A 25,829-nucleotide genomic window follows, 5' to 3' on the forward strand; every position below is an offset into this window, starting at 1 on the left:
TTTCTTACAGTCTCTGCCAGTAGCCAATCTAAGGTGAGCAATAGCATTCTCCAGACTAATCAGGGTGCAGGAAAATAGACTGACTTATGGCCAAACATGCACCTGTGTCTCTTGCTTTCTCTGAGAAGGACTCCCCAATCAGCTGCTCCTTTTAGCAGTCAGTAACAAATGTAGGACTCTTACTTTCTCCTCTGTTTTTAACTTTGCTGCTCATTTACACATTGTGCATATTAGTAGCTTGTTATTTTAATAGTTATCACATAAGAAAGAATGAAGTGCGTCATGTGTTATGTGTTCAGTGCTTTTGAGAAAAAAAAGAACTCTGTTTGCTTTGGCAACTGCAGCTCCAGTAATTTGTTGGAACAGGAGATGGTAATCTAACAGCATATGGCTGCAGATATAAATACAGATCTAGAATTATATGCAGACACACTATACATTAAAATGAGAAACATTTCATGGGCAGTTGGTCACCGTGATAATTCCAAAATGCAGGATTTAGTTACCATTCTCAAGTATTTAGCCCTTGCTATCCACAGTATTATGTACTCACAAATCCTTATTGTAATCTAAATTTATCTGGGAGATGGCAGATGACCAGATTCAGACCTAACTGCTCAAGGCATGCCATTTTCCTCTGATGCATCTTATTATACCATGCTAAGACCAGAGGGACCCAGAACTATATGGTGTGCTTCAAATACGCTTATGATTTATCTGTACCATTAGCTTTGAATAGAGATAAAAGAGAAGAAAGTGACGATTCTCCATTAACTCCTAGGGAGAATTATGGCTTGAGGAATGTTATTTAAAATTCTTCATGATCTGAATCCTTGCTTACAAAAAAAACAGACTCTTATACACAATGAAACAAGCAATAGCAATGGAGGTTCTTCAGTCTGGAGCACTTTTGGAGTCAGAAGGTTTTGATGAGGGATAACAACAATAGGAAGGCACACAATGTTACATGTATTTAAAATTTAGCTGTTTAATTTAAATCAAAATTAATTTTCCTCCCTACTTTCTTGAAAACAATTAATGTTTTTCAATTAATAAAATTTGAAATCAATGTGATTTACCCTCACTTCTTCAAATTTCCCTATTGCTGAGCTGAGAAGTTATTTCTGGTTTTTACCAGATTACCACACTAGTATGTGGATCAGCCTACACAACAATGAATGTGGCTTCATAAAACAAAACAACAAAGAAACCTCTCAATTGCACTCATGAAAGTGAAATCTTCATTCCTTAAATATTTGGATATCAAAATATGGCTATCACCTGTGTGCACTCTGTTTGGGAAGTGTAAGTAGCAATGTTTCATGGGGAGGACTGGAGAAAAAAAAACAAGCCAAAAAAATTCAGATTTGTTTGGAATAAGTAGCTGGAGGGGGGGAAAAAAAGAAAAAAAATTCAAAGTGAGCTCTCAGTTCATGTTTATCTGATTATTATCAGGGCTGTTACTGGGATCATTACTGCTGTTTACTTGCTGCTGTGCTGAGGCAGTTAGACACAAGGATGCAGTGATGAAGAATGGCCCTACAGTGTGAAAACACATTCCTGACTAAATTTACCATTAAGCATAATCTCAAGCACCACTGAGATATACATTATTTCAAGTATACCAAAGGGGTAAAAAATGCCAAACCTTAGATTTTCACAGTATGCAATTTAATCATTCTATGCCATTTTAAAATGCTTTTAAGTATCTTGTTGATCAAACAGTACAGTATCTACAGAAGCCATCAGTAAATGATACTTTAACAGGTATTGTCTAACTGATAAAATTCTATTTTGAACCAAGAACCAACTCTAAATTGAATAGGAATTATAAGGACTTACAAGGATACAGTAATCCCAATTATTGACACCAAACAACAAAATAGAAAGGAAATTATATACGAAGATAAAAAAATTTTTCTATTATGAATCTTTTGTTAAAATAACTAGATTGATCCTGACAATGAATAGCAGTTTATCTTTTGTTGCTGAGGGATTTTTGTTTCCTTATGTTATTTTGCAGATACAAGTTAGTCACTAATGCAATAATATGGAAGAGTATGAATTAGCTTTCAAACCTATGACTCATGTCAGAGTGATCTGTCATTATTTTTAATCAGATGGTTTTAAGAGAAAGAAGCAAAACTTGAGTTGCAATTCTTGTTTTATCACTGCTGAAGCATGAGGTGATTTTTTATAAGCCTGACTTGCCAATCTGACCTTGAAAACAGTTTTATTCATTAACCCTCTGTTTACAAAAGAAATACTGATGTATTAGGAAGGCAAGTCTTGACTGTTCTTTACTAGGAAAGGAAAGATTAAGCAATCCATAATGCCATTGTCAAACTGTAAAATGAGTTCAACAAGATTCAGTAGAAACATGTTGCAAGAAATGTTTTTCAGACCATAGGCATTAATAGCAAAGGGTTCAAGCTCATTCTGGATGAATTTCGATTGCTACAGTAAAGATAATATATCTCTCTTCATATAAAGGCAAGAAGTGGTATATGACACTCTGTGAATAGATTTCTGTTGACCATAATTAAAGTCTAAATATACATAAATCCAGAAAATAATGGAAGACCTGTGAAGACATCTGGTTAAGTCCAGTGTTTTAATTTAAATAAGGAAGTAAAACATATTGCCAAATTGTCCCAAGTTTTGATTTTTATAATGGTTTTCCAGAATTTACTGGAATTTACCAGTATACAATTTGCTTTCTATTATTTCAAACAGAGAAGGACAATATCCAAATATTTGCAACAACCATTATTTATGTAAAGCAATGGATACGTTTACAAATGTCATAACCAGCAGTAGATACTCAGGTTATCTGATATGTACTATCAAGGCATTATTTAGTTTGGTTAGACTGTGACATTCATCACAGTATCCAGGTGCCTTACAGCTGCTCAGAGAAACATTTGTTAACAACTGCTGTAGCTCAAAAGAGCTGGTTCAGAGGAGAGATCATTTGTTGGTATGCCAGACACAGCTCTTGAAAATTAACCCCCATGGCCAAAACATATGGATTAAATGCATGCAGAAATTAATAGATGACTGGGCATGAAAAAAATGAAAATGAAATAATTTATAAACTTTGGAAGCTACCACACTGCAGAAACTTGAAAATTCCAGACAAAAAGTCCTTTTCCAGGAAGGACACATAACTACTGCTTTATTGGAGTCCAGCCCTTGGGACCAGTAGTGAAGCTGCAGTGAAAGACATCATGAGGCAGTGCTGGAGACCATGGAGACCACCAGGAACAGCGCCAACAGCTGCTTTTAAATTATAGCCAATACCTTGATATTCATCCAGTGTGCAGAGTGAGCCAGTACAGAGACACATGTTCAAAGAGCTGGGTGTTCTAACTGGCCTAGCCCACCTAAGTGCCTTTCTCCCTCTGCCAGCACCCCACACTTAGATCCTGTTCTTCCTTTTTTCCCTGGCTCGACTAAAAAAGTCTCCTCTTCTTCAGCTATCCCATGAGAGCTTTTCCTTTTGTTTCATCTCTTTTACCTTCTAGTGCTGACCACCTAGGAACTGGAGTCATGCCATAATCTGGCCCTACTACTTTTTAAAGTAGCTTTAACTGTAAAGTTATTTTTTTAAGGCAGAATTTAAGCAACAGTGAAGTTTGTCATCCCTTCTGCAATTCTCTCCACCTGCCCCAAAATAGCTGACCCTTGACAGAGCCACGGCACCACAAGGCTTCTGACATAAGAATGAACTCAGCTGCAGTATTTTGGCATTCACTTATGATTGCTCCCACCTGCCTCTATTATTTATGCAATGCTGTTTTGGAGACCAGGTCAGCAGGAGGAAAAGTTTACCAATATAACTGTCCTGGCAAATTATCCTTGTGTGGGTGCAGCTTCTACTAGCCAGGCAGAAAAGAAACTAATTTTACTGGCAGAGAAAACACTTGTTCCCAAGTGAAGTAAGTCATACTGGCAGAAACACTTTCCATCCCAGTGTAACCATATCTACACTAAGCTGCTGACAATATAAACAAATGGTTAAAATAAAAATAACCTTAGTTGATACTGCTGTGCTGGAAAACATACCTGCTGTAACAGCAAATTAATTGTATGGCCAAATTTTATGGAAGAAAAGACAGTTCTATGGAGAAGCAGAGCAAACCTATCTTCTCTAGTAAGAAAAACAGTGGGGAGGAAGAGACCCACAATGAATTTGTAAATATGAAGCATTCATTATTTCTAATGATAATTGTTTCCTGTGAAAATTCATAAATAGGGTAGAGTAATTATTTGAATTGTCTTGGCTTTTTATTGGGTGATCAGGGCAGTTGAAGAGGGAGCAGAGTAATAAATGTTTCAGACTTACCAGGGGAAACTGACTAAAAGTGGGATTTTCCAAGGAGCATCCTTATATTGTAAAAGTGCACATTGACTCATCCAAATTAAAAAAAAAAATCATTTAGGCTTAGGTAAAATGGAAAGTAAAAGCTTCTCCTCCTTCTTTCTTAGGGTTAAAACCCATCATTAAGAGAGAATAAAAAAAGAGAGGCATTGATAGCTGTGGCATTTACAGGTTCGTTTTTATGTTTCTCTCCAGAGGCTTCCATAGACAAGCCATTTTAATTTTTCTTGCTGACTCAAAGAGTTCTGGTGTTGCAGAAAATGCTTAAGCTTTTCTTAATTGTTACAGTTGCACAAAGAAATATCTGTGTTGTTACTGCTGTTAGAACTGCTATCGGCTCTGTTGTGCAATTTGTTTTCAAAGGAGGTCTGGCAGGATGAGTACTCTCATTTCTGACTTGCTGCTGCCCAGGGCAGTGGGTGACTGTGACAACATCTTTTATTGTTTCCAGCTTCCAAAAGGTAAGCCTCATACTTGCAAAGTGTGAGAAAAATCTCATTTTGTCTTTGTTTTATTGAACAGCTGTCATGCTGTCAATGGGAGTTGTTCATCAACAGTACTTCACAGCCCTAATTGCAAAACCACCCTGTCCCCTAGCAAGGACATGCATGTGTCTGGCAGGCACACACACTGTATGGAAGCATGAAGGCATGGCTAAATCAGCCTTTTTGCATTATCAGGCATAGCTCTGCCTTCAGGTGAAATTGTTTGTACTGTGTCTAGGCCACTGAGGAAAACCTGTTAAAACCTAAAGCTTTAGTGGTGTGAATAGGGCTCTGCTGCAAGAGGGCAGGTGCAGAGGAGGCCATGCAGAGGAGTCTTTGCTGTCCTACTGGGCTGAAAACAAAACACTTTAAGAGAATATTAAGCTTGACTTTCAGAATTGCTTCTGGTGGTGTGATAGCTCCTCTCACTTGAGCTCTTGGGGTAGCAGTGTATTGAGGCCACCTGCTAAAATCAGTGGAAATTATAGTCTCAAATAATCTTAATCCCATACAAACAGAAGACAGATCAAGGTTTCTACATTTCTGCCAAAAATCTCTCAAAGACTGACTGTGCAATGCTTCAATTTTTGTACTGTTGTGCCTTTTCTAGTATACCTTTTGTGTGCTTGTAGGTTATTGGTGTAAAATTGTTTCTCTTAGATCTCATGCCTTAATAATATACATAAATTTCTTAAATATACACACTGTATTGCTTACACTAGTAGAGCTGATTTAAACAAGTGTCTGCAAAGCAAGGTTTTGGGGTGGATATTTAAGGGTTGGGTTTTTTTTTGGTTTTTGTAATTTCAGTGAAAATAAAAGGAACTTTACAAACACTGTGCAAAAACACCTAAAGCATTTTCTTCCTGAAGGGAAAAAGTTGATTTACTAGACCTGAGCTCTATGTCGTGCTGTGCCAATGACTCACTGGGCACATCTCTGTGATTTGTAGCAGCATCATTAATGTCTGTGCAAGGTCTCCCAGCTTTACGACAGAAAGGGTATGCCATTACACAGGAGTAGCTCCAATCAGGTCAATGAATCTCCTCAAGGGAGCCAAGTTTCATCTGTGTCTGGATGTTGGAAGGAACATGAATTTAGGATATAGGATTTAAAGAACCTAAAGTGCAGAGCACTGATTGCATTGACTGCACTGGAGGGAGAAAGACCTTGCCAATAGGTTCTTATGAAACCTTGCTTCACTTTTCTATCTTAAATCTTCCTTTTCACATTTCAGGGCCACTTGTTGTTGCATCACTGCCATTACTTGCACACACTCCTAGTTGCACTCAGGTCCCAGATTAATTTTATGACACGGGGTTTTACAACAGTGAATGTAAGACTAGCAGGCAGAATACTCTTTCAACCATGAAACCACAAAAATTAGACAAAGAAAGATCTTATTAAGTAATTTACTCCTTCCTAGTGCCAAATGATTGTTTTCTGGAGGACTTATTCGAGTTTTTTGTCCAGTTACATTTCAAAAGGACTTGGCCACACAATGACTGACAAAACACAGCTCATATTTTCATGGACTTTACTACTCAGAAAGTTTTTGACTTGTGTCCACCATTCTGATTCTTCTTCTCAGACCCAACCATAATAATCCCCTTTCCCCTCTTTCAGTGTCTCCAGCCCTCTGACCTCTCTACTGGGAAATGGTTATCAGACTTGGCCTCTCCTGCTGTATCTTTTTTCTTGTGTAAAACCATACTTATAGTCCTGGGGGGACCAAGCACACATGCAGAATGTTACTTGTTTTTGCCCCAGCTGTCAGACACCAGTACTGGCCGGCTGTGACAGGAGCAAGGCAGACAAAATCAAAATTACACCATCAAACAAATATTCTGATATTAACACTTCAGTGTCAAACACTTGGTCAGTGTCAGTGTGTCAAAATTTTGAGTATAGTAGTTACAGCAATACTCCTTTTCCTTTAAAAGAGTGGACAGTATAGTAGTTATACATAAAAGGTATCTACAAGCACATATAGACACGTGTGTATACGTATACACACACACACACACACACACACACACACACACACATATATATATATATATATATACCCAGAGATATATGCAAAATAACACCACTGAAGATGAGTAACTTTAGATGGTAAAATTTCAAGATTTAGACTACCACATAAGAGAAGCTTAAAATATAAAACATTCAGGGTAAGAATCACTAATTCCCTCAGAGCTAAAACTTGCTGCTTCAACGCAAAGAAAGGCCTGGGCATATCTGTCCTTTGCAATATTCTGGTGATTTTGGTTGTCGTCCTTTTTTCTTTGTCTGTCACTAGCAGTTGACAACTTGTCTTCCCACTCTGCAGATCCACACCTGGCAAAGCAGTGTCACCTGTCAGTCACTGCTCCAAAACATGTAACTCTATTCAGCAGAAGACTTTAAAGCAGCATGTGTAGAGAATTTCCTGCATTTAAGATGTGTGATGAATTTTTCTAGGTGAAAGAGAAGAAACAACAAAAAGAAAAAGGAAAGCAGTAAAAAAAAATGTGATGATGAAAAAGAGGATTCCTGGAGAATAAAGGGTTAAATATTCAACCCATTTTGCCAAGGGGGTGGCTGATACTTTGCTACAACAGCAGCTGATTCTCAAAATAAGTGTTGGGAAGGGCAATCAGACATCCCTCTCTTAGAAAATAATTTCAGACATCATGAGGCAGACACAGTCGTTCTTGAAGTTCACAAGGAAATCAGGGTGGCAGACAATGAGTCCCCAGCACTTCTCTCAAAATATCAAACATGCCTGTTCTCTTCTGCAATTCCCACTGTGTCTGCTTTTGAAAATAGTCAAACAGCTTCCTTTGAGTTTGAGCTTTCCCCATCTGCTGACTTGCAGGCTTTTTCTTTCATCCTCTCTCCTGCACAGAGACCTCATGCTCTTGCCAACAGAAATTCCCACACCACTGTCTCCCAGGAGGAGACTCCTTCCTACCTCTTTCTTAAAATATTTTTCCCCTCCAGTTTTTCTGAGTAATACCCCAACCACTGCTCCTACAAGAGGGAAAGTGGTGGATGGCAAAGCACATCCAAACCCTGCTGTAGGGTTAATGACTTTTGGGAAGGCTGTTAAAGAAGGGTATAGCCACTCAGATAATTGTTTCTGCTTTGACTATTTGTGAAGAAGAGAAAAAGATACTTTTGATTGGACCCAGTGCTATAAGGAAATTGTGTCTGCTTACGGGTTTCCTGGCTGCTAGGTGCTAATCTATTGACTGGTACCAAAGACAGCCTGGGGGAGGATTTCAAGGGGTGCACACAGGTCAGTGAGGAGCTTGCAGCCCCTCTCTGAGGGGTGTGCACCCCACCACATCTGAGCTTGGGCACTGTACCTCCCACAGAGGCAGGGTGCTGAGAGGAGGTGATGCTGGCATCCTCTCTCTTCCCGCTTTTGAGATTGCCAGGAGCTGGGACTCTCACTACCTCCTACAGTAGCAGCTTTTTCTGACTTATACTGTAGGTCTGACAATACCATTTTTCTTTAGCTAAGAACAAAAATGCAGTCTAGACAACCATGGTAGAGAAATTGCTGATCTTAGGGTTTAGTGCAAGCCCACATATTTTTTCCACCTTTTCGCTGAGGACAGCCATCATTACACTCTCTACTCCTGATTTCTTTCTTCTTTTTTTAATATTTCAAGTTAGTTAGATTTTGATTCCATAAATGTCTGTGTTCACCCATAGCCATACCAGCAGTCCACTTCCAGAAACAACTGATGCCTTCAAGAAAGGTGAATGCATGGAGAATACAGCATTTAAGAGTGCCATCTTTCATTGTAAAATTCTAAAAGTGAACAAAGTATACATGGGATTAAGTATCCTGTGGAAGGATTTAAGCAAAAAAAAAAACCAGCTGAATGAGACAGTGAGAAAATAACAGCAACATCAGTACATTTTATCTAAATAAATATTTTACGTTGAAAGGCAGAAGCTGTGAAACTGTAAAGCATGAAACTTGCCTGAGGCCTTTGATACAAGATACAGACTTTTCCAGAACACATAAACTAAGAGTATAAATTGATGTAAGTACTTTTCATCTCCCCTTTTTGTCCATGATGTAATTATTTTGGCAGTTAATAAGACATTCAGGGTTGTACCTCCATCTTTCTTAACTTGATACAGCCAACAGATGAAATAATCCCCCGCAACAATTCAACCCCTAGCTATGAGTCACTGTCTCTGATGAAGATGTGTCACTCTGTGTTATCTTGGGCACAAGAAACAGCCAGGGCTTTTTTGAAACTTTTTAACTGGGAATGAGAATTTCCTGGGGTGTTTATTCAATTTGTATGTATTAAGCACCCAACCAAAGGGCTGTTGACCTGCCTGTTCTCAGGCACTGAACTCTTCAGAGACACAATATCTTGACAGATAAAGGGAAAGAGACTGGATTAATGGAGTTAAGGAGGAATCAAAAACAAAACAGTCTCTTGAATACACACACAAGTGCCATTCTCCTCCCCTTTTCCTTACACAAGTCTCAAGGATTTCTCTACTAGGAAGACAGAAGATATACCCTAGATCCTAACCCTTTCCATTACAATAGACCCTTTGGATCAGAACACATTGATTAAATATCTCTAAATTAATTTTCATATATTTAAATATTTTTCATCAGGTTTTATTTTTTTTCCCCATGTACCAGAATTATATTCCCTGAATGGTTTAAGAAAGGACCAGTTTTAAGTACATACAAAGTATATTCCCAGAGAGAAGCAAGGCTCAAGAATTAGATGGACTATGAGTGTCTCTGTGATATTGCCTCTGCTTTCTTCCAGGTGAGAAATGAGTGATGAAGGGTTACTTAATGGAATACTTAGGTGTAATTAGACAGGGTGGAGGAAGAAATTGTAGTCTGCTCTTCCCAAACTCTGTGATAGTTACTGAGAGTTTATATCAAGTTTGTTATCTCCAAAATGGGAACAGCCTAAGCATTCACAATAGGGATTTCAGAAAATAGGAAGAGATTATCTGAAATTAGAAAAATCAGATGTTATGAGAAAAAGTAATAGATATGCAAGAAGGAAGACCTGTGAAGCTACCAGCCAGTCAGCCTCTCCTCCATCCCTGGAGCAGAGAATTCTCATCACTATCACTTTTTTTCCATGACCCTGGCAACAGGGCAAGGATTGGTGCCCATAAACTGAAGTACAAGAAATTCCAGATCAACATGAGGAGGAAATTCTTTGTGTTGAGAGTGGCAAAGCACTGGAACAGGCTTCCCAGGGTAATCACAGAATCTCCCTCTCTGAAGACATTCAAAACCCACCTGGATGTGTTCCTCTGCTTTAGGTCACCCTGCCTTGGCAGGGGGATTGGATTAGATGATCCCCAGAGGCCCCTTCCAACCCTGGTGATTCTGTGGTTAAAAAAACAAAGAAAGAACTAATCCTGCAGTTATCAATACTGATTTGGTATTGGTAACTAGTTATACATGGAAGCAGGTATAACTAGTACAACTCAGTATGTCACACTGCTGATTCCTCCCACTGACTTTCTCTACTGAAGAGAGGTGGAAAGCACCAGCAGCATTAATGCAGTCTAAAGCATGTGGCTCCTTTCAAAATTTACCATATCCTGGTTGGCACTGGAGGCAAACTTCAGTATCTGACAAGTAATCTGAATGGCTGAAAAATGCCCAGGGCAGCATGATGGTTCTGAACAGTCTTCACAAGGATTACTCTGTTATTTTTATATTGCTTTTGTAACCTACAGCAGGCTCTTCAGCATGTACAAGGATGCATTCACAGCCCCGTTTGAGGAGTAAATTCTGGAGAAATAATACAGCTGTGTCTGAAACTTTTACAGAGGCAAGAGACTACCATCTTCTCAGGAAATCACAGTGGATTCCTTCTGCTCCATTGTCATGCTGCTAACTCTGGTGGGTCCACCTCTACATCATTGAGACAGTTTATGTGGTTAAACACTGGCTTCAGCTGGTCACATGCAAAAACCAATGAAACCATTTTGCATCTGTTCTATGGAGAAAGCATGAGATGAGCTTGTTGCTCCTAACTGTGGTGGTCCATTTTCTCTATCTGAGTAGGGGTCCAATAGGCTGCTGTACTAAATATGTTTGCCTAACATATATAATGTGTATCCTAATCCCTGTGAGTGTGTTGCAAGTGCTGTGAATTGAAGGTTGTCACACAGGCATGTCATATTCATAACTAAAGATCTGCTAAGCAGCAAGAGAATAGTATGAAGTTGAGGATATGTATGTATTCTTGTGCATACATTTACTGCCTTAATCTTCTTCAGCTATATTCTATCAAAAGAGGCACTGTAGGTGCCTCTATTTTTTGTTTTGGGAATACCTATTGACCCATATCTTGCTTGCCATCACCTGTTTTTAGAGGGGCACTGATACTTCTGGAGTAAACTTGTACAGCACATATCCCAGAAGACTGATTTCTCCCAAGGCTTTTCATGGTTGTACAGAATACTTAGCTATGCACACCAAGGTAGGAGCTGAGAGAGTGGGAGATTTCTGAAGCAAAGGCTGGACAGCACAAGGAACATCACAGGAGATAAGATGATCTGGCTACTTCAAATTAGCCCTGTGAAGTCTGACTAGCATTCTTGGTAAGTAGTGATGGAGCAGAAAGAACAAAGTCCAGCTATGTATCCACTTGAATGCTACTGGCAGAAATTTTTCACAACTGGCAAGACTGCACCAGTAGGTGGACATCAAAAAGTGAATCCAGGGGTGTTCCTGTAGAGAAAATTCCCTTAACTGCTGATGGAAGGTTATATTCAACAAGGTAAAAGCATCTGGATTTTACTGTTGGAGCTCCTTTCTGGAATTCTGGATAGTTTTCAATAAATGACATGACAGTAATGTGCTGTCCCAGGCTTTCAATGTTGGAGAATGGGAGGTGCTCCTATTTCCCTTGACAACAACTGGAAGTTGACCACCTCAGCCTTGAAGACTGAGTATGTTTCTTTTTTCACGTTATTATTTTTTTAAAATCTCAATCCTAATTTAAACTTTAAAAATACCTAGAACAACCAGGTACCAGTGATCTTCACACAGATGTCACATCAAAGCTAATATGTCATGTGCACTCTGATGACACAGCCAGAAACATACAGTTCACTTCCTTGAAACAAGGTTGTTTTCTGGGGCTCTGGGCAGTTCTGGCTGTGTGTGCAGCCTGTGTGATAACGTGTAAAGAGCTGCAGACATGGAGAGAGCCACAAGGGTTTAGCATGAGTATGGTGGTGCTGATCACACTAAGACCTTCTGATTACACATTGGAAAACCAGGTTTCCTCAGTCTGGAGCCATCCTAAATGTGGAGTTAGTCTCACCACATGTGGAAGGGACCTAGAGCATACAGCAGGATTGGTGTGGATAGTCCTGCTTGCTGAGGACTGCAAAACTGAGTGAGGAGACAACAAAGCAGTGTTGTCATGAATTCCAAGAATCAGGCACAACTTTGTTCCCAGCTTCTAGAAGCAAAGACCTTCCAGGTCATTAAGGGTTGCTGCAAATCCTGCACACCTGTATGCACCTCTGGTTGTGGCTCTACCTGCAGAACAAGTTCCTGCTTTGGGCTGTCTAGATATCTTGAAGAGCGCTGTGTTTGAAATAGAGTGTTTCTAGGGCACCTCCCAGGTTATACCCCACTCACCTCCCTCCCTTCTCCTTGCACATTCTGAACTCCAAAGGGCTTTCCCCTCACAAACAGAGATGGTTAGAGAGACTATCCTGACCAAGGTAGCAGCTGGACTTCTGATTAAGTCAGATTCCTTAAAAACAAGCCTCTGACCTTGCCTTACAGCAGTGTCAGTGGAAAGGGCCCCCAGTGGCATCAGTGAAATTACCATAAAATTACAAATGGCACAAAAATATCCAATGGAAAGTGCAGTCCCAGTTTTTCACAGTACAAGGAGTATTCAGTGAAATGACCAAGCAGTTGGTTGAAAGGAAAAGATTTTTCACTTAAAACATAATGAAGTTACGGAGTTTACTGCACTGGGATGTTGTGGGGCTCCCAATATCCACAGATTTAAGAAGGGATTAGATCACAGAGGAGAGGTCTGTTTGTGGCTATTAAACTGAACCATTGACTACAATCTCTGTCTCCATTAAATTAGGTTCCAGTTCAAAGGCTACAGCAGGAGAAATATACTTTATCTGCCTTATCCATGTCATGAGCCTTTGCTTTTGCACACTGTTTTTCAGGTCTGAAGTAAAAGGACTAAAAGGACTTTCATGCTCACCAGAATGGCAGGTTTTATGTTCTTATTCTGGATTTACAACTCTGTCAGTGAGGCTGGAGCCTGGCCCACTATATGTGGTCATTTTTCACTCTGTTCATTTAGCTCTTGTACTACACTTAAAGCTTTGGGGACAGGAAAAGACAAAAAGCACAGAGAACCCTGTCTGCCTTTTTGTCTGTTTAACTCATTTACACTAATTGCTTCAATGTACTGACTGATTTCTTTTTAATTTATAAAGTATGCCTATCCCTGGCTCCCAATACTTGTGCAACAATGGGTGGGAAAGGGGTGGGGGGAAAGAACCTTACTAAAATTTGTTCCATGCTGAGATAGGTACACCACAAAAGCATCCATGGAGAAAACAACCAGTTCCACAGAGACTTTAAAAAATTGCCCTTCCTTTGCAGTAAGAAAGAAAATTAAACTAGATTCTGTTAGTGACAAGGAAATATCTATAGGAGAGTCAGAATTAGGATGCCTGACTTCTGTGCTAAAGCATTACAAGTATATTCTAGAATTACATGATGTAGTGTCTCTATAAATAGACAAAAGGAGCAAGTAGGATACAAAGAGGAACTATAAGGTGGGGCAAACAGCTGATGAGAGGGACTGGCAGCTCTTAGACACATATGTGAGGTTTGGGAGAGGCATCTCTGGGACAGCTGAGGCTCAGACTATAATCAGACAGTGCAGAGAGTCACAAAAAAAAAAAAAGCCAAACCAAAAGCTGACAGTCTGAGGATCAAATATATAATAAGCAAGAAAATCCAATGGACAGGTGTCATTTTCATGTAGCATAGCCCCATTGCTCAGGGCACCAAGACTATCTCTGTGCATGTTACAAATGCTCTGCATTGATTCTTAACATACAGCCCACTCAGAATTCTCTTTTTATTATATCACTGCTTTTTTGAAACTTAGAACTCAAATTTTAAAATATTCTACAAGCATGAACAGATATTAGTACTCCACCAGCTCTGTTACCAGTTCTAACTGCTCTCAATTCACTTCCTAAAGCTCTGTAGAAAAGAATAATATATATACCCAGCAAAGAAAGGCTTCCTTTTTTTCATTTATGTAAATAATAGGAAGTGCCATATCTGATAAAGACAGCAAGAAAAAGATTCCTTAAAATTTATGCACGTAATTTATACTTCATTCAATAAAGTCCAAAGGAAAAAAAAAGAGTGGGAACCAAGAGATCTAGTTTTGTTAACAGTTCTTTTTGTTCTTTGGCATATAATTCATTTAGTCTTAGTTCATGAGTCTATAGCTTCCCTAAAGTATAATGGTGATAATAACACTTGTTGTTCTTTGTAAAAACTGCATATTTCTCAAGAATGAAATTCTATATAAGTCAAATATAAATCCAATTCTAAATCTTAGCCATTCTATCTATTAGTTTATTCCTAATGTTAACACTTGGATATAATTTAATTCTCAGTAAGTCTTTCTGTTCTTTTTTTCTTTAGTTAATTAACCTTGAATTAGCCGATGTAATTCAAATACATCAAAGTTTTCAAAAGAACTTTCCTGGGTTTTTTTCTTTCATTTTTTCTCTAAAAGCAATTACATTGCTACTATAAGCAATAAAAATGGCTCCAGGAAAACTGAAATCCCTCATCCAAACAGGTGAATTGTGCAAGAATGGGTGGAATGGAAACTTCACCTCCACTGCTTTCCATGGGAGGTGCCTTACTGGGATATTTAAAGGCAGAAGGACCATGAGTTCTTATTTTTACATTTGCTATATATCTTTTTTTCTTTCCTTTTTTTTAAAAATAAATCTTTCACACTTATCAGTAACACAGTGGTAGATCAATAATGCTGCCTTTTAAACCCCTTAATGTGGTGCAGCCTGGCTGGCATGACTCACAGACCATACAAGTGGGAGTTATGGAAATGGAGCAGGTGGCATTTTGTACACAAAGCTCTGCAAACTGCCCAGGTGTGCCTGAACACAGCTGGTTCTTCAAGGGCCACTACAGGCACAAGACAGACAGAAAGTGCCTGTGTAAAAGCATCCATGAGTTTGGACTTCCATCTCCATGTTTAGAGGTCACTGGCAGCATTTTCTTAAGAGACAGAACCTGGAAGAAGCAGGGAGTGGATCCAGCCCTGCTCTGATTGCACGGGTTACCAACTGCAAATGAGCTTCCACAGACAATGCTGAAAGGAGGTGGAAACAACCTCAGTTCCATGTTCCCTGGCTCCCCATACCACATCCAGCTGAGGACAGTGCTTTGTTGAGAGCTGACAGTATGCAGGAGCTAAACAAATGTCTGTCACACAATCCACCTCACAGACAGTGTCAGATGACACAATAAGAGCCAACAACAGGTAGAGAAAGCCATGTAGTAAAAATTAGAAATTGAGCATGCATTTTTACCTGGGATGCATGCAATTATTGTTTAAGGAAAAAATATTTTCTCTTGACAAGGGAACCAATGGAGACTTCACTTTAAGACCTTCTCACATCCCAAGTGATTGCCTTGTTGAAAATAGAATAAGCAATGTGCCATAGAAGGAACTGGAAACAGTTTGATTGCAGTTTAACATAGAGACTCCAATGAATTGAACCATTTTTTTATTCTAAAATTTTGAGCAGTGAATACTCAATAGAGTTTGACTCAGTCACAAACAGCCTAGAAGAGAAAACAGATTATCAAAGGCTATTCTTAGCAAATAACTAAAACCAGCACATAGATGAAATATATAATTAAGACTAGCATATAAATAGAAAAGATTTTGGTAGATGTGACCAGGTAGGTCACATCTTTAATATTTTTTCCAATGGAAGAAATTTGAGGATAGATTTCACAAGTTTCCCTCTCCTTACTTCCTTACACGCCTTAAAGTAGTATAACAGCAACCTGACACCCAATGAGACATTTGTTAGAGAAATCTAGGATATGCAAAACTTTGTGCCAGACCATCTTTAAAATATATGTGACTACTGTGACTTCAACCAACTTGCTATTTTTAGCAACAATGCTGCATCAATATTAAAACTTTTCCTTGGATGAAATACTTGGGCAGCCACCCAAGATATCACTACTTTAGATTTTATACAAAGATGACTTTCATTTTTAAGAACTTAGGAAATGAATACATTTAATTTCACACTATATTGCTGAAAACAAAAATGGAGCAGAGAAAACAATGTCAAATAGTCAAAAATAGTTTCACAAATATGGGATAAGAGAGATCTAATTTTACAAGAATATCTTCTATATAAATGCAACATTAGTATAAAACTAAAGCAATTTCATTTTTTCAAGTTTTTTCGAGAACACAGAAATTGCAGACCCATGTAAGCCAATGCAATAATGTAATTTAAAAATAAAATGAAAGGCTTAGAAAAACCTATAAAATGAGAGAATAATATAGTACAGCTGAGAGATCATTGTGCAATTTGATATAACAGACCCTTGGAAACAGCAGCTCAGCTCGCATCTTTTACTGAAGCATTTTAATGAAATTTGTGATATCTGGTGAGATGCGAGCCATGCAAAACAGCTGGAAGATCTAAACAAGGATCCAGCCTTCTGATTTCTACTGCTACAGGATTTTTTATTCCTGAAGTAACTCTCCTCTTAGTCTGAAAAATTCAGAGGTGTTAAATGAATCCCCTGCACTTGCCCAGAAGCAAGGGGAGATATGTGCTAATCTCTCCTGCAGGAGTGCCACTGCCATCCAGATGAGGCAGGGAGGGAGTTAACCCTGCCAGCTGCTGGAAGAGCTGATGTGATGATGAGGCTTGCCCTGCAGATAGCCCCAGGGACTCCAGCACCTTCCTCACTCCCTAGGGGACTGCCATCTGACTTAAGAAGATCACCTTGAGGATTGATGCAGTCAGTGGAGAGAGCAGTTTCCTAAGTTATGTATGTGTTCAAGCCTATCTCACTCCACTGAACTACTGAAAACTTAGACATGTACTTGAGAGGGACTAGTAAATCAGCAATCAAATCTAAGCACTAGATTCCTAATTTAATAAATATAGTATTGGTCAAAAAGAAACCTGTCATTCCTTCCCTGCCCCCCCTAGAAACTAACTTTCTTAAATACAATTTTTTTTTTGCCTGCTGTCACGCAGACATTTCTGTCTGCTCTGAGACTTAGGTTAGCAGAGACTTCTGCCTCTCTGACAAAATCATCAAATCAAAACCACACACAGACTGAATTCAGGGGAAGCAAATATACTCCTTTAATTGCTTGTTTGTTCCTTCCCAACCAGCTGTACCACCTCGACATAGATTATTAGTTAAGCTATAAATGTCAGCCTTGCATTGACAGTCACTGCCTAAATTGGATTATGTGAATTGCAACTTAGCAGTGAGTGCTCCAGAATACATGAGGTCAGATTCACCTACATGAAATAGTTTCTTATCTGAATAGTTTTCTGAATTTCTTTAAGAATCAGTAGAAAAAAATAGGCACTTTAGACCTTCATTTATCTCTTCCTAATAGAGATAACTAAAATAGGTCAGATGACTCACTCTGTAAAAGTATCTATTTCCCTTTCTTGAGCCTAAAGTCACTAGTTCTATCGTAGTCACCTAGAGTGCAGATGGTGAAAGTCACAAGAGATGGATTGCATGAACCATGCTCTATTTAGCTGTAGGCAGCAGATTTTTGGAGGCATTTGTCTTCCAAAACTGGGTATGAACCTAATTTCAGAAATCCTTCCTACCAAGTGCTAAACTGTATCTTTGTGTGCATAATTCTTCTAAAACCACCCTTTTTTTCTGAGTGCAGGGGCCTGTGAGTCAGGATGAGCTGGGGAGCTCGAGTCCAATGATTACATTTATCCTGGAAGGCACACATGACTCTGACTGTGAGCCTGAGATGGGAGCTGCCAGGCCTTGCCATTCCTTGCCTTTAGCAGTATCCAAGAGTCTAGACAAGGAAAGTGCATTTGGAAACTTGTGTTTCCCTGCTCTGCAGTGTGTCTGCTCCAGAACACCTTGAGCTGTAAGGTGTACTCTGTACCCAGCCCAGAAGACCTCATGTGCCCCTTTTGCTCCTACAAAATTAACACACAGACAAATCCGAGTCCTTCCGAGAGTGGCTTGCTGTGAGGGAATGAGACTTGCCTGAAGTCTGAATAGAGGCTCAGTGCAAGGAAAGTTGACAATTCTGACTTCAGATACCTCCTCAGACCAGTGAGATCAGTTAAATACAGTCACAGCTCATTTGGCTAAGAGTTTTTGGCTTCCCAACAGTAGAAGAAGACAGGTTATGCTACTAAGGGACACACAAGCCCTTTCCAAGGGAGCACTTCTCACTCTTCTGCTCCTGAGTATATAAACTCCCTAAACACTGCTCCCTCAGTACCAGCTGTGCCATGACCACAGATATCTCCTCCTCTGATCTAATTTCTGTATGGAGTATATATCAACTGCATTATGTCTTCTTGCTGGACTCTGGGACACAGTGTGTCCCATCATCATCAGAGATGTTAACAAGAGCTTTCCTCATGGACTTCTTTGGAAAGCATCACTACCTGGACAAACCTTAACATGACCCCCCACTTTGGTTTCTGTCATATTCATCCCATTGTTTTTTATGATTATTTGAGGAGTATATTGAAGCATATTAAGTAGCATTTTCTTTTCTTTTTTTCTTCCAATTCCCTTCTCTTCCCCTTCCCTTTCCCCTTTTTCCTTTTCCTGCTCCTTTTCCTTCAATCATTAATGAAAATCTACTTAATGCTAACGGCAAGGTCAAGAAATACCTAGTACAGCAGCCTGTACAGCCGCTCTTCAGACAGCTACTCCATAGGATGCAAAAAGAGAAAGTTTCTCATTCCCACTTCCAGACCTCCCTAAAGCATCTGCCCATGTCTAAAAGTGTAAAATCCTGCCCTCATATAAACCAGTGTGACTATGAGGTTCTTTATTCATTCCCTACTCATTGTGAAATATAAGCAAAGTTTTTATTTTTCATCCTGACTGTTTGATGTCTTGTTAAATTGCTGTCCAAGGGCAAATTCTTTTTGTCATCCAGACATGTAGGGTTGCTAAGCACACACAAGGATAAAGATACATTCTGATTACTCAATACTTGTTTTACAAAGTCTTCAGTTGAAAACAATATTGCGTCATACAGTCTACTTTTGCAATACAGGGTGGATACCTAGAATCTCAAATTAAACAAGTTTCAGCCATAGGTGTGTGTTTTGGAATCATTCAGTTTTAGAGAAATGGAAAACTCCAGACTGTTCAGCATAAAAAAAGGAGATGTTAATTAAGGCTGTATAAAGGCCAGCAAAATGTTAAATCTTTTCAGGAGTGGGATAATGACTATTTTAAATACATTGACTTTCCTGAAAAGTTTGGATAAGGTAATGTCTCCCATTTTAGGGCATATTCACAACACTGAAGTCACTAGAGTTAATTCAAGAATTGAGATTCAAGCAAAAGGGCATTTTCAGATGTTGCCAATGGATTTTAGACACACCTGTATGGCATGAACAGAAGTTGATGACAAGGTTACCAGAGATGTAAAGAGTACTGATGGTTATTTTTGTCTTAGGTATTTCTTCAGCTCACGGCTCATGTTGCATATGCAGATGTGGCATTCAGTTGGAGAAATTACTCTAAGCACCTGACAAGTCTGAGAATATGAGGCTTGGGGAAGTGAATATTCAGATTGCAACAAGGTGATGCAGAATCAATGAAGAGGTTTTTTTTTTTATTTATGAATAAGCAAGACATAAAGGTGGCAAGTCAGTGATATAAATTATGTTAGAAGGAGACCAACTTCTATGTAAATGGCACTTGGATGCCCGAACTTTCATTAATGTTGGCAGCCATCCATAGGATGGGCTCTGTTTCCACAGTGTTTCTCAGAACACCAAACATAATAAACACTTGGAAATTATTTGTGCATATAGGTAGGCAGGATTTAGACTTTAAATTTAGGTGAAACAACATTCTTGTTTCCTGACCAGAAGTGCCAGGAATTCAGGTGTATAAGAAAGAATTTTTGAATGAAACCGCACATCCCTCCAAAAAAACAGTAACAAAATTTGTGATTATGAGTCACAAAATGACTATTGCAACTCTGAAACCACATTCTTGTAATGATGACTATGAAAAGAGAGAATAAGGAAACAGTCTTGCCTGGGAATCTCAATTGGAAAATTAAAGTCTTTTGTCCACTGATGATTAATCTGGAATAGGAAAATCATGATTTGCAAAGAAAACTGTTGGACTCTCATGAAGAGTTACATGTTACTTCTAGTAGATCTGTCCATTGGGAACAAGGATTCTCCCACTAAAACAGGGCAGTGAATATTTTCTCAATCAATTAACTGAGTTTTCCAAAGCTGTTCTTGCTTTTGGTTCCAGTGACTTTCCTTGCATTGTTTTAGTACCGTATTCTCCAAAACACCTATGAAATTCACATGACTGAAATATTTTAGGGAATACCTATTAAATTTCTTTCAGTAGAATCTTGGATATAAAGGCTGCATTATACAACTCAAACAGGCAAAGAAAAGACTTAGCTTTTTAAAAAGTCAATTTTTCAATTTTTTTATTACCTGCAGAGGCTGAAAGGCAAGATCATTTTTAGAAAAAGTTGATACAGTAATATCTTTGTGTGAAAAGCTGAAAAAAGCCATCAAACATAAAAAAAAAAAAAAAACCCAAACCAAATCCCCAAACCAAAACAAACCACTATAAACCCAGACTCCAATAAAATGTTTTTTAAATGACTCCCACAACATGAAAGAGAGAAGGAGCCTGAATTATTGGTAATGTATCTAGCAAAACATCCCACTCAGAGTTTGTGAAATGCTTGGAGAACAAAACATGTACCACTGCATAGTGATCAGCCACAATCTGCAGGGAAAGGAACAGTACAGAACTCATCATGATTTAGTAGATAATTTACCACTGGGGTAGACTTTAAATCTCACTACTGGCAATGTGTCATGAAGAAAGTAGAAAATGTTGGTGCCACCTATTGGTAAGAAATGAGATTTGGAAATTATTCAAGCTAATTTGCATAAATCCACAGAAAAGTGAAAATAAACTGACCATGTTTTACTTCATGCTTTAGGAGTTTTTAATGCAGTATCTAGAGTGAACTCTTTACTTTGGCTTCCATTCTGCAGAGGCTTTCATATGTGTTTAACAGCGAATTACAAATTATCTGTGCTTGCAGTTAAGAAGAAGATGAAGAATTTAGGTTGTATTTCACTTCAGTTTGCTTGCAGTAAAAGTTAATTGAAACACCCAGCACTCTAGGAAATGCTGAACGGGGAGATGGGTTCCTAGACTCAAAATACACAGCCTTGCCAGCCAATTTTCATTGGGTAGAACATCCCCTCCAGAGTTTCTCTGGAGGTGGTATGTTTGGCATGGTACATTGACACTGTTGCTATTCAGTGGTCTGAAAGGAGGATTCTGTTTAACTCTGCACACCCCATTTGCCATGCATGCTGGTGAGATAGACTGACTCAGAGCAAAAGCAATCCTTCTTACTACATGGAAGTGACCTTTATTACGTTATGGCAGAGCACCAAGTTCTGCTTTAGTTCATCACAGTAATAGCCCTGGAGTTGCAGGGACACATTCAAGGCACATGCTGGTGTTCCTTGGTGTTTGCTGCTGCAGTTTGTTTCTGCTGAAGACACGAGTCTGGTGTACAGAAATCTTAACTGTGTCTGTGGTTAAAGACACATTTTATACACAGGGAATGAAGCATCTGCTGCCAGTGCTAAAAGAAGACTATCTTGGAGCCCCTTGAAATGACTGGCTATTGGTGATGTGAACTCCACAAGAAAAAACAGGCTCATAAATGAGATTTCAGGGCAGCAGATGAAAATTTTTAATGTGTAGCTTCAGTCATCTCCTAATATTTGCTTCTTTTTATTGGTATTATCTGCAGCCAAAAAATTAGTAGACACTACTAAAAGCTTCTTTGCAAAGTATTAGAAAAACTGGAGGGTAAAAGCCTTCGGTAGTCATCTACAGATTTGATTTTGGGTTTAATTTACACATATAGCTCACTACGGCAGGGCATTAAAAACCTTAGTGCAGGTCACCTTTGTTGCCGGAAGTTTAATATATTATGTATGCATAAATCCTGCTTGAACACAGCTGAATGAAACACTAGAATGAGACAGGAGCAGAAGGACTTGGTGTAAAAGCACTGAGATACGATTTAACTGTTTCCCATGTCAAGTATGTTTTCTCTCACCGTGTTGTGACTCACCTTTGCATCAGCAAACACTTCTTCCAATCTTCGTCCTGTCTACTTAGACAGACACCGAGACTGTCTCTTACATCATTGGAACACATCCCATAATTCAATATCACCTCTTTGCACATGAGAATTCTGGGCACAATTATTATTAAAATCCTATGGGTAATAAACAGGAGATTACATTATACGGCTAACTCTTCACCTCTTACTTATTTCCAGTTGTAGCTGATCATCTTAAAGAAATTTTTCTGTATAACAATACATCTATATTACTCTAAAGAAGTCATTGGACTTAGTAATGGCAGCTGAACAGATCTGTGCCATTTCCAGGTTGTAAAATAATCGCTGTTACAGAGGCACATTTACTGTTAGTGATGCTCCCATTGTGGGTTGCCTGCAAATGAGCACAGACCAGTGAAAGCAAATTGTATGTTCAAAAATGCCATTGTCTAGCAGGAAGCTAAAGAGTTAATCTAATTCTAACTATCAATTTCTTTATTCCTCTCCCTTACACCTGCTTCATCGTGGACTGCCTGCTGAGAGACATCTCAGACAGCCAACAGAGCAGCAAACAAGGAACCTGAAGAGCCTGGAACAGCAAATGGAGGCAGAAGCAGCCAGAACCAGTTCACACGTTATCAGTCAAACGCTGGTTGCCTGAGGCAGCAAAATGTTTAATGTCTGTTTGTTGTGCAAGTGACTGCACGCTGCAAGAAGCATTCATTTCACAGATTGCCCATAAGGCAGCGAAACACACAACTGTGACAGTGCAAGTAATGGGGAAAAAGTGTCGGATCTTCATTACCAGATCACGGCGTGGGTTTTCTATATCACAACTCCACGTTTTTCCACAAAGGAGCTCAGGGAGAGAGTTCCAACACTGCAGTTATCCTTATCCCAGCAGCTGCTCTAGATACAGATTTCCCGGTGGCACAGAGTCAGAAGGGAGCAAAGCTGCAGATGTAAAGGCTCTCTCCTCTCTCAGCAGCCAACAGAGCCCAAACCAGTCTTCACTCAAGTGGCCCTCCCAGAGGCAGTAATTGGGAAGAGCTGGTTCCATGCCAGCCAAATATACTGGGAAGTCAGAGGAGCTGCTGCAGAGCAAGCAGAGCCTAGGTGGAGCAGCTAACCCTGGGGGTATGTGTTTTTATTTGTGCTTTAACCAGATTGCAGAAGAGGAAACATTGTAAGCAGAACTGCACCTGCTGGAAGGATGCCTCAGAGCTCTGACTCCAGCTGGTTGCCACGCGAGCAGTCAGGGAGCTGAGCAGTAGCAAGGGAATGGGAGGTCACTGCCTTTCCTATTCCCACAGAATTTCATTGCACTGCAATATGCCAAAGTTCATCCTGGTTAAGGACAACTTTTCTTTTTTTTTATCCTCCCTGAACCTTGACATTCTACATAGTAGTGAAATTTGTTTCCCAGTCAGCTCTAAATGAGAACTTTAGTGATTTAGTCAAGTTCTCACAGAAAATCTGTAGCAAGCCTGGGAATCAAACCTGTATCTTTCCCTCACAATTTATATTTCTTTTCCTGCTGCTCAGATATCCGTCAGTTGCACAGTGAAGAAAGAAGGGAAACCCACTTGTTCATTCCTAGTGGGAGGTTACTCCCTGTACTCAAAACTTTTTTTCATTTTTTCCAAATCAATTTATGGTAATGTTTCCACTGGCTTCTCCAGGAGATTATTTCTACTGTAACAAAGCCCACTATTAGGAAAATTTCCAAGTTTGCAACTTAGATTATCTTTTTAGTTAGTTTCATCTCACTGTTTTATTACGACTTAGCTTCTTTGCTAAATTTCTTTTACCTACTCACTATTTACTGGCTAGCAGATTGTTCCTGTTTACGGTGAATTAATCCAACTTCCTTTTTGTTATTCCCTCCTCTGTGTCTCACAAGTATTTCCATGCTATAGGGAATGAAATTCCTCTGGATTTCAGGGGGCTGAAATTTGGAAAACTGCAGACCAGTGAGTTCATCTGCATACAGTGGTGGAAACCATAAGTACACACGAAACTATATACAAATGGTGAATCATAACATTGAATAACACCATGAGCATGTGGAAAGACTCCATGTACTTCTGATTGTGAAATCAGTTCAGTGATTATACAAAAAAAAACCAAAAAAAACCTCCCCCAAAAAAAAACTATGAGGGAAACTTTGGCTTTAGATCAGAATAAAATTGCATACTTGTGAATAGGTCTGAACACTGAGGTTGTTACAGTGACCTAATCCTCTTATTTTGCCTCTTGGAGAAATGCTTGGACCTCAGTCAAATTTACTTAAGCTATTTCGTTTACATCCAATCTACAACAATTATGCCCAGACTGGTCACAGTACATTTTATTTTGCTAGCTCTTTCCATGCTCTCAAAGTGTGGATGCTAAATTTTTGCCACTACTATATCTAAGTTGAAATCCTCTGTTTTATCAGTCTTCAGAGCTGTTAAAAAGTTGGTGGCTGGTCTTCCCAGACTTTATTGGTTTTAGTTCCCTGATACATTTTTAATAATTTCTTTAGGTGTCAGCACCAAGATAATCTTGTGAAAGTTTTAAAATTATTTCCATTTTAAAACTGAAGAAGGGACACAGAGAAAATAATGACCAGGCTTACAAATCTGTTAGATACCTATTAAAATCAAACAGCTGAGTCCTGTTTAATCCCATTCAGTCTCAAGGTTGAATAGAGATAATGGACAGGTTTATTGGAGGTGCCTATTCTTTTCCATTTGATAATGAGAGCCTAAAAAATTAGATACTTCAATTAAGTAAGTAAAAGAGAGGGAGAATGAAGTTTAGATTTTCAAACTCATACAGGAAACACATGAACAGAGAGGGCAGCTCTGCCCAAATAACCTAACCGTGGGATCACCCTTCTTCTGATTTTGTTGGAATTTTGGTGATTTAGACATAACAAATGCACATTTGTTTATGGATATGTTGTCATTCCTTATTTACATGCAGAAATTTAACAAGAATTCTTCTCCCAAGAGTTTAGATTGAAATGTAAAAGAAAACCCAATTCCCCAAACCATCTGCACTGTTAAGGAGAGTGAATGTTGAAGATAAAGTCTGGGTGTAATATTTTCAGAAATGAAAATGCCTTCTGAAATAATTTCCAGATTATTCTCTCTACTGTTTATAAACAGGAAAGGTATACAATGTTAAAATGGTGACTCACTTGAATTGTGTACTAGATTCTGGAAACAAAGCAGGCAAGTCCATGTGGAATGATTCACTGTAACTATTCTTCGATGTAAACTACATTCCAATGGGTGCCCAAAGCAGTCTATATATACTCTTCATGGTATTCACAATGCTACTTACTGCATGCAAAATTCATTTTGGCCAGATATTCAAAAAATATCTTGAAACAGAAGGACAAAATAGTTAAAGACTCTCCCACAGGCAGTCCCCAGGAAAGGAGATTGACCTGTTCCAGATCGATGTCAAGTATTTTGGATGGTGTTGCACCTTTTGCAA

Source organism: Parus major, chromosome 3, assembly GCF_001522545.3.
Source record: "Parus major isolate Abel chromosome 3, Parus_major1.1, whole genome shotgun sequence".
In the NCBI taxonomy this organism is placed as follows: Eukaryota; Metazoa; Chordata; class Aves; order Passeriformes; family Paridae; genus Parus; species Parus major.